The sequence below is a fragment of the Stegostoma tigrinum genome, chromosome 14 (genome assembly GCF_030684315.1).
Source record: "Stegostoma tigrinum isolate sSteTig4 chromosome 14, sSteTig4.hap1, whole genome shotgun sequence".
Lineage (NCBI taxonomy): Eukaryota > Metazoa > Chordata > Chondrichthyes > Orectolobiformes > Stegostomatidae > Stegostoma > Stegostoma tigrinum.
Window position 1 is genome coordinate 62,373,208 of NC_081367.1, and position 15,141 is coordinate 62,388,348.

Genomic DNA, 15,141 nt, shown 5'->3' on the forward strand with positions numbered 1-15,141 from the left:
TCCCAGCCCAAATTTCTTGTTTTATCATTTCTACTCCTCTTTTCAGTTGAGTGGATTCCTGTGATGTAGGTCCAAAAATGTAATTATTGGTATTGTGCCCATTGAGAGATTACAATTTTGTTACAGATTTGCATCATGCTCAGAAATGGAGAGTTGATTGTTCCCAAACACTTTTTAGCAAATTAATCTTAAATTATAGATATTACAACAGCAAATTTGCACTCAACAAGGTCCTTTAAATATCAGCATCATAATGATCTGGTAAAATATTTTAGTGACATTAGTTGACGGCTAAATATTGTCTAGAACACATTATTATAAGGTCACAGTTCTGATAGAATTGAGAAAGTGGGAGGCTAAATAAGATCTCAGATATATGTATTGTTGTTTATTTTCTCTTGTACATGTTCCGAGGTGTTTCCTCTATATTTCAACAATTAGAATATACAAACATGGGAAATTCTAACTTAAGCATTGCAGATTAGACCACTTACAAGCTTTGTCTGTGGACAGGCCAGAGATAATTAATTTTCCCATATTCAAAACCTGTTAGGGGATGGCCTGCCCATTACATTTCTTTTAGTGTTCAGTTCTGGTCTCAATAGAATAATATAAACCTTAGGAGCAAAAATGCAGGCCAACAAGCTAAAACTGGACGTCAATATTGCAAATATTTCAACAGCTACTGTGTACTTTCCAGAATTGATGTAAACAGGAATGAAAGTTATCCAAACTGCACAGAAGATCAGCATACTGAAGGTGATAAACTTTGCTTCATTGAAGTTATCTGGCAATTTACGAGCTAGGAATGCAAAAATAAAGCACATTGCAGAAAGTAAACCAATATAGCCCAACATGCAATAAAAGGCAGTTGCTGACCCCACGTCACATTCTAATATAATGGTCACACTTTGATTTTCAGTATTCTTTGCTGGAAATGGGGGTGACAGTATCAACCACAGAATACAAATCACAATCTGAACTGATGGCAGAGGAAACACAGCAAGGCCTCGTTGAAGAGGAATAAACCATTTCATAACATCATTATTGGGATGCTTTGCTCTGAATGCCACTAATACTGTAACTGTTTTTCCAAGGATGCAAGAGATGCAAAGGGCAAATATGATCGCAAATGCTGTATGTCGTAACATGCAGGACCAGGTTGTCGGTTTACCCATGAAGAGAAGAGAGCAGATGAAGCAGAGCACCAATGAAAACAAAAGAACGAAGCTTAACTCAGAATTGTTAGCTTTGACAATGGGTGTATCCTTGTAATAGTAGAAAACAACTATAACAGCCATTGATGTACAAGCACCAAATAAAGATAGTGTAGTTAAAATGATTCCTATGGTGTCTCCAAATGTCAGAAACTCAGTTTCCTTCAGGATGCATTTGTCTCTTCTTAGGTTTGGCCAGTAATCAGAGTGACATGCCAAGCAGTCCACAGAATCTGCAGAAGAACACACAGAATGTTCTTTTCCAGTAAATTTCAAGGTAAGCCTACTTCTATTGATTGAACCAGATCATAACAAGCAGTAGAAAAGTTGATTCCACATGTACAGCAATCGAGAACAGAAGGTCACAGTTTCAGGGTAAGGGGTAGCATTTAAAACGGAGCTAAAGAGCAACTACTCCTCACAAGGTGTTGTGAATCTGTGGAATTCACTAAACACAGAGTACAGTAGATACTGCCATATTAAGTAAATTTAAGGAGGAGAATTTTTTTTTAATTAGTAAGGGGCTAAAGTGTTATGGACAGCAGATAGGAACGTAGGTTTTAGGCCAAGGTGAGATCAGCCACAGTCATATCAAATGGTGGGGCAGGCTCCAGGGGCTGAATTACCTACCCAGTTCCTCATTCTTATGTTGTTAAATAAGGCAATATGTCTGGTCCTAAAATTATGATTTCTTGACACGATTTATGATAATCAGGTGAACGAGCCCCATAGCTGGGATTTAGATAGGGTAGATCTGGGAAGGCTAACCAAGGAAAGAAGACTGAGGCAGAAAAGGGGGCAGATAGATGCTGAGGAAGGTATTAAAAAGTTAGTTTTGGTGATTTGGGTCTTTGTCCCAGCTAAAATGAAAAACATTAGCCTTTGTAGGCCTCATCCCTCACAAACCTTCATCTTCATTCACACCATGCTACATCTGTACCATCTCATGCCCTTTTACTCAAACACCATACCCCTCAACACCCCCATGCAACTTGTATACCAGCCACCTCATGCCCATGCCCCCATACTAAATTATGAGGTTTCCGTGTCCATTTATCTAGTCTACTCTGGATGGAAACAAAGTACTTGATAGCAACATTAGAATTGCAAAACATTATTAAATAGAACTGTCATTCATTGATAATCTTCCACTTTCTGAATAACAAAGCTCTTTACTTCAGGGAAATAGAAGCATGAATCATCTAGACATTCGAAAACTTCAGTTTCAGAGATTGCAAACATCTTGTGTTCAAAACATTATGCACTTAATGAAGAAATCAGAAATCCAGAGCAATCAATCAGTCAAAGTCTTCTCTTAGGATCAGTTATTTCAACAGTCTAATGGATGTCTGGGATCCTGGCAAAGCCTCAATGTTGACTTTTAGAAATGAATTTCTTGTGTTCATACATACCATGACACATTGCAATTTAGGAGTCATGGGAAAGAAAATCAAGCACCATGTAAAAGGGTAACCCACAGAGCTACCAAGTGTGGCCTGTGAGGAATAACCTACTTATTGACCCTCTGTTTGGGCTACTTGGCTCCTGACCTCATAAAGCTTTTGTCCAAACATGGAAAGCATGTAATCCACAGGTAAGGTAAGAATAATTGCCTTTGACATCAAAGCAGCATTCAACTGAGTGTCACATCAAGGAGCCTTAGCAAAACTGGAATCAATGAGAGTCATTTCACTGGCTTGTGCCATATCAAGGAACATAATTGTGACTAGATTTTGGATCTTATTGTCATGTGTACTCAAGTACAGAAATACAGTATTGCAGTGAGAAGTGCATAATGGCACTGAAGTACCTAGGTACAAAAAAAAGCTTAAATACAACGTAGTAAGAGAAACAAGGGTTAAAACATTAACCATTACTTTGTAAAATAGTAAAATAATAAAGATATAGGTAACAGTTTACATTTAAAGTCTTTCATAGTTTAGACTAGAGAAACAAAGGGATAAGCTATTGGTAGAAATTCATCTTAGCTCCAGGCAACCTCTACAAGAGGTCTGATGTCCTAGGCCCAAACATTTTCAGCTACTTCATCAATGATACTCTCTCCATTAGAAGGCCACATGCGGGGATGTTTGCCAATGATTGCACAATGTTCAGTCCTATTCTCAGCTCCTCAAATACTGAAGAGCATATGTCTCTATGTATCCAGACTTGGTAAAGTCACAGCTTCCTGGAGCTTAAGGAAGTTCCAGCTTCCTTAAATGTGACAGGTAACATTTATATTTCACCAATGCCCTAACTATCTGGAATAATGAATCTAAACATCACCTCTTAACATTCAAACTGAACTGGACCAGCCATATAAATACTATGGCTGCAAGAGCAGGTCATAGGCTAGGAATTCAGTGTTAAGTAAGTCACTTCCTGTGTTCTCAATACTTATCTACTATCGACTTATCCACTGTGTGATGAAATCCTTCCCAGTTGTCTGGATATGTGCAGCTCCAAAAACACTCGGGAAACTTGACACCGTGCAGAGCAAATCAGCCCACTTGAACATCATCTATCAATTTTGCTTTGCTACCAATGTACTGTGGTCTGCAGAATGTACCATCTACAAGATGCTTTGCCATAACTCATCAAGGATCCTTCAGTAGCAATTTTTAAATTCATGATCTCTGCTGTCCAGAAGGACGGGGCAGCAGATGTAAATACTACCACCTGCTAAATATTGTACTGAGTTAGAACTGTATCACTGTTCCTTCTCTGTCACTGGTTCAAGCCCCTTCTGAACTGCAATGTGGATGTCTCCACAGGTGTCTAAGGAGACCACTCACCACCATCTTCTTTGGGGGTACTAGAAATTAGTACTAAATGCTGGCCTAGCCAGCAATGCCCACAACCCATGATCTTTTTTGTTTTAAAGATTTTGGACCATTGGTCTGTATTTTCTCATGTCCAATTTCTCCCTTAGAGTTTTCCATAAAACCAATGAGTATTAGTCCACATAACACTCAACATATTGTGATGCTGCTATAGAGCACTTTTTATAATGGTATTGTCCGATTAATTTAAATAGACATCATGAGATAAATTAATCCTTTACGAGCTCATCCTCAAATGTCAGAGTTATCTAGAAAGACAGATAAAGATAAGAGATGAACAGATGATGATGTACAGATAGATAAATTATATGTACAGGCAGAGAAATGAAGGCAAATAGATATAGATACCAGTTTCATTACTAATTTCACCTTCAGCACAGGGTATACAATCAAAGCAGAAAAATTGGCTGTCCAGCTCTGACTGCTTTTCTTGTTCCAGGTAAACAAGTTTCACTGCACTGTGATTCGATGACCCGGATAGGTAAAGAAAAATAACTTTCTATTTTGTTACATGTGTGTTTTATGTTTTTTTAACTTCCTGAGAAAATACTGAGGTTGGATCCAAAATCTGTCATGCGTACAAAAATAAACTGATGATGGATATTTTGATACAGTTTAGATTGACCGATGGATGTTTCCGATTGCACAAATCTTTCACATGAAAATGGAATTGCAGTATCAGAAATACCAGAAGCTGATTAATCAAAATCTCTTTTTGATATAACTACCCTATCTGCATGAATCTTTCATTCAGATTCATTTTGGTTCAGTTCCTCACTGAGAGTAGAGTTCAGCTGTGTGTCATTATTGAAACAATGGTTTATGAGTTGGCAGTTCACCTATCATTAGCATTTTTAGTTCTAACAAAGTGGAGAGACATGTAAAAAGGATGGCCAATTCATTTCTACTTGTTTCATACAAAGGACATTGCCAAGATCCTTCCAAATACCACTTTGTACATCATCTAAATCTTTATCTTTTGTCTTTATATCCGCCTGATTTTTTTTAATCTTCTTTCCGACTGGACACCTCACAATCTGATAAGAACACACAATCACCTGCTGCCACTCTCGTTGGCCATCTTTGTTTGTTTGTATCATGAGGTTTATCACTATGATGAAAACGAATGTAGATTTCGCTGAGATACCCTTATAACCTTGGTGATTTGTCCGCCACTCAAACTTTCAGTTTCATCACATGAGGTATTAGCATTAATTATCTCTTGTTCCTTACCATTTTCTGTCTTCCATTCCAGACTATAGCTTCCTCCTGTATCACAAGTTGGCTCTTAGGCTCAGCAGATGCATCATACTGGCCAACCTTAACATACTTAATGTTCCCATTTGGGTCCACCTACCAGTTCACGAGATCATACGCTGCAAGAGGATCACCATTGGCATCAAATCTCACTTCATCTCCAAACGCAGTTGTAAAGTTAACCTCTTTTAAATAATGCAGGACCTTTTTTGTAGAAATGACAGAATATTCTTCCAGTTATACATAAAGATAATGTTGTGTATTTTAAAGTTGACGTGGAGTTCCCGTGATGCTACCACTGACACCTACATTTGTAATAGTTGTCGGTATCTTTTCAGTATTTGCATAAATCCAGGGGGTCAAGACTCTCTCCAGAACCTGACCACATAACTTCAAGTGACACTCCTGTCTTGTATTAAGATAGTGCTGCTTTTTGATGCCATCTTTCAGATGAAGAATTAAACCAAGGACTCTTCTGCCCTTTCAAATGGAAATAAATGATCATATTCTACAGTTGGATAAGAACAGTGAATTGGTCTGGTACCAAGGAAATATTTATTCCTCAATCTGTGCCAAAATTAGGTGATCAAATAATTTAGTCTATTACTCTCGATGATAGATTGCTGTGCATGTTGGTTGCCATGCTTCCTATATAAATAACTGTGTTTCAGTAGTACAGCATTGGCATAGCAGTGTACTGTATAAATGCAGGATCTCTTTTTGGACATATAGCATAATTTTAAAGGCCAGGTCCATTTTTCATTCTGAAATGCACTAATGCCAAGTGCCAAGATAATCAGTTTTTGAGGGGAGGGAGTTGGTGGTGGAGGTGGGGGCTGCACTGATATTCCCAGATGTTGTTATAGTTGCTTGAGGAACAATCAAAATTTTGAAACAACAGCTTTTATCTGCATTTTGTTTATGAATGTAATTTTGACTGCAATTTATATGCAGCCAGTTAGCTGCCTTCTTATTCCACTGATATTGGTTTCAATCCAAACTCTTTGTATGGTTGTAGCTAAGTTAATACATTTTAAATGTTTTAATTATATCTATTTTGTTTAAGGCATCACATTTGAAAATGCTTGCAAAATATTTATTTCATACTATGAGAAGGAAAATCAATCATTCCCTGCTAAATTCATAAAAAAAGAGAAAATCTCATTGTATCTGGCCTCCAACTGACCTCATAATAAAGAAACCTTTCCATTTCAATACTGCTTATCACAAGACCAAGACATTTCAAACATGTGATCAGATTCATAATGTAAGAAACATGCCAGTCAAATTGAGCACAGTGAGCTTCCACAGATGGTAACAGATGATCTGTTTTCGATATCTGTTAAAGTTATACATGTTCCAGTGCACTAAAAAGAATAGTGCAATGGGATCTTTCATGTTTGCTTAAGAGGGCACATATACCTTGGCTTAATGAATCATCAGAAGGACAATATATTTATTTATATTATTAAGAGTCAGGCAGGCTCCACACCCCTTACACAGAAAAATACATTATTTTTACTATTTAAGTAGCACATTGTCAAATTTACTGCAGATTACATTGTCGGAGATCAATTCCAAAAGTGATTGCATAGATTTGACTAAACCCTGTTGTGAAAATGATTAATCTTCACAATTTATATTTGTTTCTATGTAAACAATCTAACTTGAATTGCATTTAGTTTTGATGGTCACTAATTGCATACATTACTGCCTATTGTTTGGGATTATCTAACATTCTCATCACGTACGCTGAGTGGAAGTTTACTGTCATATGATTTGAATACTGGATGCTTTAAGACGTAATTTTTATTAATAGATAACTTACCTGCCAAGGTTTAAGATTTGAAATGTCTGGACATGTTTTATTGCTAAACGGCTCTTGGCTCTTTTTGCACAGCATCATATTATGGATAGAATGGGCCACAGCATAAACAGCTCTATATGTATTATAGGAAACTCTCAATTGTGATACATCAGTGAATCTGCTCTGGACGTCTTTTAAATTTTCTTGCCCAGTGCATTCTTGTTTCGAAGGCCCAAGTTCTGTTTCTCCTGTGTTGTCGCATGGTGTCCACATACAATGAAACACAGCTTCCCAAAACTGCTTAATATATGCATTGTTTGGATACTTAGATGGATGAAGCCTAACCAGGAATTGTTTAATACCTGGAATATCAGCCCTACGAATTGCCAAACCCAATGTCCCACCCAAAGTTTCAGAATTGCCTGCTGTTGAGAGCAGTGTTGCTGTGCTCCAGCTTTCACTTGCCAACCATCGCAACCCAGTGACATTCTGCCGCACAAGTTCTTCCACCAAGAAGCTTAGATCTATCTCAGGAGCAAAGACAAGAATAACTTTGACATTTGACCTCTGAATGAGCTTGACTTGTTGCAGGATTTTCTCCCTGTCCTAAAATTTGGGAAGAAAGTCAGAGAAAGTAACACAGACTCCAACTTTTGTGACTTGTTCCACAAAGGTCGAAATTCCCAAGTGTCCATAATCATCATTGGATCCAAACGCTGCCAGCCAGGTCCAACCAAAATGTTTCACAAGCTGCACAAATGCCATGACTCGGAAATAATCACTGGGTACAGTTCGGAAAAAGGATGGGAATTGATTTTTATTGCTCAAGCACATGCATGAAGAAAAGTAACTAATCTGTGAAAATATCAAAAAGAAACACATTTTAAGTCAGTACTTTTATTATGATCAAAGTCTGTCTTCAAAATATCTATCAAGAAGTTGGGGAATAGATTTTCAATTTATGGCCACAGCTCAAAATTGCATTAAATATTAGCCACCTCGCCCAAGTCAATTTCCATTGAATTCAATAGAAAGTAAAATCAGTGGGTTTCTATAATGGACGCCTGACTCACAAGTTGGAAGGTGACATCTTGCTATACTATTCCTTCGTACATGAGCTCACACACACAGCCTTCACACTTATGAACCATAAATGTGTCCAAATATTCAATTTAAGACAATATTCTCATTTAACAGTGCATTCCTTAATTTATTGAAGACCCCAATCAATGTTAAATAACAGAAGTGTGATTAGTAAAAGAATTCTTTCAGGTGTTAGCCAACATGATTGATTACAATACTTTGTACACTGTCATCTATCTAAATTGGACAGTTTTAGGAACTATTTCAGAAATTAAAATCAAATGTTGGTACAAGGACAACAATTTTTTTTTCCTTTCAGAATGGCAATATCAAGGCCTCAGGTTAGATACCAACCAAAGCATTGACTTAACAATATCTCTCAATGCAATCCACAAAACCAATCTGAGAAATAATAAGAACTACCGATACTGGAGCCAGCGATAACACAGTGCGGAGCTGGAAGAACATAGCAGGCCAGGCAGCATCAGAGGAACAGAAAAGTTGATGTTTCATGTCGGGACCCTCTTTTTTGCCCATGGCAGAAAATGAGTGAGATTAGCATTTGTTGCCAATTTGGACTGCAGGCTAATTCCATGAATTGAAACTAAGAATTTCATCAAAGTAATTGTACCAAGAACTCTAAGAAGGAAGGCATTCATCCAATTTCCTTGCATTGGGCTTGAATACGGAGTCCACCAGTGCTATTTCACCTTGTCCCTGAACCCCCTCGCACATAAAGGGCAAATTGTTTTTCACAGGCATTTTCATCCTTTTGTTTTAAGTATCATTAGATTGCAGATACCAAAGGGCAACATTGTTCATGCAATGTAGAATGCAGGATTGATTTATTTAAATTTTCCTACGTTCAGTTTCATAGCTTTGATGAATAAATTTCTTTCTTCCCATTCTTTTCCACCCACTTGTGAAAATACAACTCCAAGTCAGATGGTTGCTGTCCAATATCTCAGCTTGTGACATTTTGATTTGTTTATTTGACATGGTGTATGTGCTAGTTGCAAGAATGTGAAACCCATCCTTCCAACATTACCTCACGCAGCCTACTAGCAAGGCCCATGCCCCAACTCTGGGCAATATTTATTTTTCTAACCTGCTTCTAGAATGATTATTGTTGAACTCTTGACATTGCTTCAGTTTGATTAACGCAGCTGAAACAGATGATCAGACTGAATCATTTTTTGTCAATATGGCTTAGGCTGACTTCTGAATGCAAGAAACAGAAGTCCATACAAAATTTTACACCAGCTCAACATTTAATGTATTGCTACCTTAGCTCCATTTACCTGTTGATGCTCTGCATTCCTTAAAAGTTCTGTCTGCATAAAAAATACTTGCCTCAATCTTCAAGTGCCACTACTACCCTTGACCTCCATACTATTGAGAAAGTTGATAACAACTTCATTTTAAGTGCTTCACTACTTACCACTGGTATTCCAAAAGTCCCCACCGTCCTGGCAATTGCTATGGATTGTGTTGAGCCAGCATCAGCAATAAGTGCATGCACCGAAGAACCTTCATGACATTTCAAAAGTGTAACGTTTTCCTCTTGACCATTAATGATTGTCAGGGCTGCTCTAAGAGCCAATGCTGGTGTGGCACAGGAATCATAAATTTTAAAACCCAGAGTGATATTGGGAAGAAGTATTGCATCATTATTAATTTCTTCAATAGCAAAAATCATCAACTGAGCCCAGCGAAAAGCTCTCAGGTTAAAACTGTGGGAAACACAAAAGTTTTGAATCTGAAAATGCACATAGTTAAATATATTTATGTTGCAGGGCCTGACATGCACTAAGCATACAGCAACACATTCTGAGCACATGCATTTATACAATTGCAATTGCCCAAGTCAAAAAAAAATGTTGGATGGACTACATACTGAGAAAAAATACATAAATATGGTAACTTATTATTTTACTAAATTAGATAGGAATTTTCAACTATCTGAAATAAATTTAAATTAGTAATAGGTACAAGTGAAATGTACAGTCATTGTAAGTTGTCTACATTGGTAACAGAACCTCTTTTAGCCCCAACCTTTCCCAAACCCGCAAAAGCTTTGACCACTGTCTTTTTTGTGCATCTTTCCCCTTCTTTGTCTTCAGCCAGTTTGGACTACTCCCTGGAATTTCTTTTCACAGTCCCTTTGTTTTCTCAATAACATAATCAGGTAGACTTCACTCACTCTATACATTTTGGACTATCAGGTAGAGTTTGGTAAGAAGTCTTTGGAAGCTCTCTTTGGTAATGAATGGGGAAAACTCCACCGATGATGATGTCTCCATCTTGTGAAAGCACTGGCAAATTAAACCTTCCTTGAAGTTTACAACTTTGATCGTCTTCGGCAAATGTAGAAGCCAATAAAATAAGCAAACACAACAAATACATTGCCGTTATTGTCTCTTGCTGGTATTTGGCATCAGAGCAGGTTTCTCTTCTTATATTGGATTATTATTCACAAATGAGAAAAACATAATTAAAGTACCAGAAATCCCACATGACTTTCAGGTTTAGTAACCCCTACAGCAGAGTCTGATTATCATGTGGTCAAGTCTAGGCTAGTTTAACTTTGCTCACATTACCTTGAGTCCTTGGAAAACAATTTTGGAGATCTGTTATGACAATTAATAGTAATAATATGAGAATTGATCTTCCAAGATATCCAACCCGGACTATACAATTGGTAGACATAGAAAAACAAATGATTTTGGTAAGTAACTAATGCATTTAACATAGTTTGTGAAGTGTGTTTACTTTTTTTGATAATGTTCTTCCCTTGTTTCTGTCTTTCATGTTAAGTGTAAACATGAAGAATCAGGGAAGAGAAATTCAATTTAGCTTAGGGGATGCCAGAAACAAAAAATATTGTCAAGTAGCAAATAATCTGAATCTTCTGAACAAATTATTCCTGAAGGTCTTGATTTTTCCTGCCTAAAACATGGCTGAATACATTGGCAGAACTCTGTCTTAATATTGATGAATCTTTGTGACCATTAAATAATGGACAGGCTTCCGGGAGTCTGGAGATGGATTGTTTGCCTCAGAAATCCACTGATCTGCTCTTTAAGTCACAATATTTTCATAAATAGTTCAATTTAGTTTCTCAACAATTGTCATGACCCTCATAAAAAAAAGAGTGTGCCAGGAATCAAGCTCCACCTTTTTCAAACATTTTCTCTTACTCTCTTTTTATCAGTTTTCAAAATATTCCCATTCATTTGGTTTACCGTTAATCTTTGCCTGCTTTTATTTCCTTTAATTTGATGTTATTAATTAACTTCCTCAATTAATCTTGGTTTGTTTCTGCACTTTTTGTTGAGAGTCATGAAAGATTTTCTTAAATATCTGCAATTGTTCATCAACCGAGTTTGCTGTGAAACTTCTTTTCTGGTCCACTCGCATCAACATTGCGTTCATTACTTTCAAAGTTCCTTTATTTAATTTTAGTGCTGTTGTTTCCAAATTAATTTACTCACTCTCAATCTCAAAGTTAAATTCAACCATTTTATGGTTGCTATTTCCAGGAAGGTGTTTTACTCTAAGATCATTTAACACATTACACACTACCAGGCGTAAAATAGTCTGATCCCTGTTTATATCCATGATATATTCTTCCAGGAAACTCTCCTAAACATGCTCAATCAATTCAGAAATAGTAAAAACTGCAGATGCTGGAGTCAGAGATAACACAGTGTGAAGCTGGAGGAACACAACAGGTCAGGCAGCATCAGAGGAGCAGGAAAGTTGACATGTTGGGTTGGGAATCTTCTCCAGAACCATCACGCTCTATCAATTCTTCTTCATGCCTACATCAGGCAGTTCAATTTAGCAATCTATATGGAGACTAAATTCGCCCTTGATTAATGTGCAACCTTTCATACGTATCTTAATTATCTATTGATTGACTCTCTGTCAGAGAATCATTGAATCATAGAGAAGTACAGCATGTTAACACACCCTTCGGTCCAACTCGTCCATGCTGACCAGATATCTCAGGTAAATCTAGCCTCATTTGCTAGCATTTGGCCCATATACACATGTGGCAAATGTAATCCATGTTCTTGAGCACAGTTAGAGTCATAAAGACATACAGTAGGGAAACAGACCCTTTGGTCCAACTTCTCCATGCCAACCAGATATCCTAAATAAATCTAGTCCTATTTGCCAGCATTTGGCCCATATCCCTCTAAACCCTTCCTACTCATATACCCATCCACATGCTATTTAAATGTTACAGTTGTACAGGCCTCCACCACTTCTTCTGGCAGCTTATTCCAAGTACACACCACCCTCTGCAAGAAAAAGTTGCCCCTTAGTTCCTTTTTAAACCTTTCCCATATAGATCAAACCCTGGCAACATCATTGTAAATCTTTTCTGAACGCCTTCAAGTTTCACAACATTCTTCTTATAGCTGAAAGACCATGCACGCAGTATTCCAATAGTGGCCTAATTAATGTCCTGTACATTATCAACATGACTTCCCAACTCCTAAATTCAGTGCACTGCCCAATAAAGGCAAATTCCTTCTTCACTATCCTATCTACGTGTGACTCAAATTTCACAGAACTATGAACTTGCACTTCAAGGCCTCTTTGTTCAGCAACGCTCCCAGGACTTTATCGTTAAGTGTATAAGTGCTACCCTGATTTGACTTTCCAAAATGCAATGCCTCACATTTATCTAAATTAAACTCCATCTGCCACTCCTCAGCCCATTGACCCATCCACTCAAGAACCCATTGTACTCTGAGGGACTACAGTATCGTTAGAGTTAGAAGACCAATAGACTGCTCCTGTCATGTTTTCCTTTCCTTGTTATTTCTTAAACCCATATGGATTTGACATCTTACAATCCAAGAACATTCCTCGCAATCATATTTATTTAATCTTGTACTAACTAAACTAGCTATCACCCTTTCCTTCTTGCCTATTCTTTCAAATATTCACAAAAGCTTGTATATGTAGCTCCCAACAACAGATTGTTTTTTAGCCATGTCTCTGCTTTGGATATATGATCATATCCATGAACTGCTATTTGTGCTGTTATTCAGAATATAATGTAATTTAAGTGAAATGGAAATTAGCTTTACTTTTTAACATTTTTTTCACCTTGTGGCCATATTTGTTGTTAGTCTTTATGTTTGCAAGTTCTTTTCCTTCCTGTCCAACTCTATACTTTCCTAAATAGCTACTTTACAATACAACCACATCATGTATGCATCTTCTCTCCACAACCCTTTCCATCCCTCTCTATTTTAAATGCCTCACTGCAGCCCATGGTTTGATTTGCCAAGACACTGGTCCCAGCATGGTTCAAGCAAAGCTCATTCCATCCTAGATAAAACCCAAAAGAACCGCGGATACTACAAAATCAGGAGCATAAACAAAGTTGTTGGAAAAGTTCAGCAGGTCTGGCACCATCTGTGAAGGGAAAGCATCATGGATACAAATTTATGTGCTGAGTTACTGTAAACTTACTTATGCCACACTGCATTCCACAGGACCTAGAATAAAAATAAACACAGAAGTATGTTATTAAGAATTAATAATAAAGAACAGCCCTGGAAACAGTAATACAGCCTGTTCTGAGGAAGGGTCACTGGACCTGAAACATTAACTCTGTTTCTTCTTCACAGATGCTGCCAGACCTGCTGAGCTTTTCCTGCAACAATGTTTTTTGTTCCTTCATTCCATCGCAGTACTGCTATAAATGTTATATGAATAGAAACCCATTCCTCCTGCGCCAATAGTTGTGACCTGTGTTCATCTCCTTGACTTTATTTACTCAATGTCATTTTTGCCTATGGCTAAGGTAGTAAACCAGAGATTATTACCTTGGACATTCTGCATTTTACGAATTCATTCAGCAGAACCTCATTTCTAGTCCTATCGATGCTGTTGATACCAACGTGTGCAAGATGGTAACAGTGACCATCCCTCCCAATCCCAAATTCCTCTCCAGCTCTGAAGAGATGGCCTTAATCATGGTGCATGGCAAGCAACACAGCTCACAGCTACAGAGAACAGTATCTATCCCCCTAATTACACTCTCTCCTACCACTACCACATTCCTATTTTTCCCCCAACTCTCCTCCCCTTGCATTACAATATTACTGTCAGTTCACTCATTCTCCATGCAGTTCCTACTCTCATCCACAAAGCTTGCAAGACTCTCTCAACTTTGGATAATTGCAGGGGCAGAAGCCCCGTGGATGCTGTTGCATTGGCTCAATGCCTGCCTCACCTGCTGTTAGACTTATCTTGGATCGCAGTGCAAATTTGAATTATCTAATCAGAGGAGTGTGAATTTCTTTAAGCTGCAATTATTTATAGCGACTGGGTTCACTCTGGATGGTGTCCAAAAGCTCCCACATGCTACAGCAACAATATATTACTAATATTACTAGCACCATCAAATTTCATTTAATTTTATAACTAGTTACTGTAGTTTTTTTGCACTTGGAGAATTCACTGCCCTTTTCACTTAATTTTAACAATTTGTTTATACCACTACAAATCTTACACTTAACAAACAGTAAAGAGTGAAAAAAGGACTAAACGCAAACTAAAGACCTTACTTCTACTTTAAAAGCTAGAAATACTCACCACTCCTACCAAAAACCAGAACTTATATCACATTGTGGTTCATTATGGCTTGAATGTTAGCTATACGTTTCAGTATTTGAAACACAGAACACTGACCCCCAAAAAAAAGCTTTTCAGTGCTGCTGGTAAGTGGCCGGAGGTGATAGCCACAGCTAATGTTGAAGGACATTGTGACCAAATGTGCATTCAATGATGGGGAATCTTTCTGCCATTGGTTCTAAGTTATTGGGTTTCAAGATTATGGATAGTCAACATGATTTTGTGAGTGGGAAATCATGTCTCAATAGCTCGTTTGAGTGTTTTGAAGTAA

At 37.6% G+C, this 15,141-nt stretch overlaps 1 pseudogene; it reads right to left on the reverse strand.

Moving 5' to 3' along the window:
- Positions 1-539: 539 nt before the first annotated feature.
- Positions 540-10,613, reverse strand: LOC125457864 (extracellular calcium-sensing receptor-like; annotated as a pseudogene).
- Between the last annotated feature and the right edge of the window lie 4,528 nt (positions 10,614-15,141).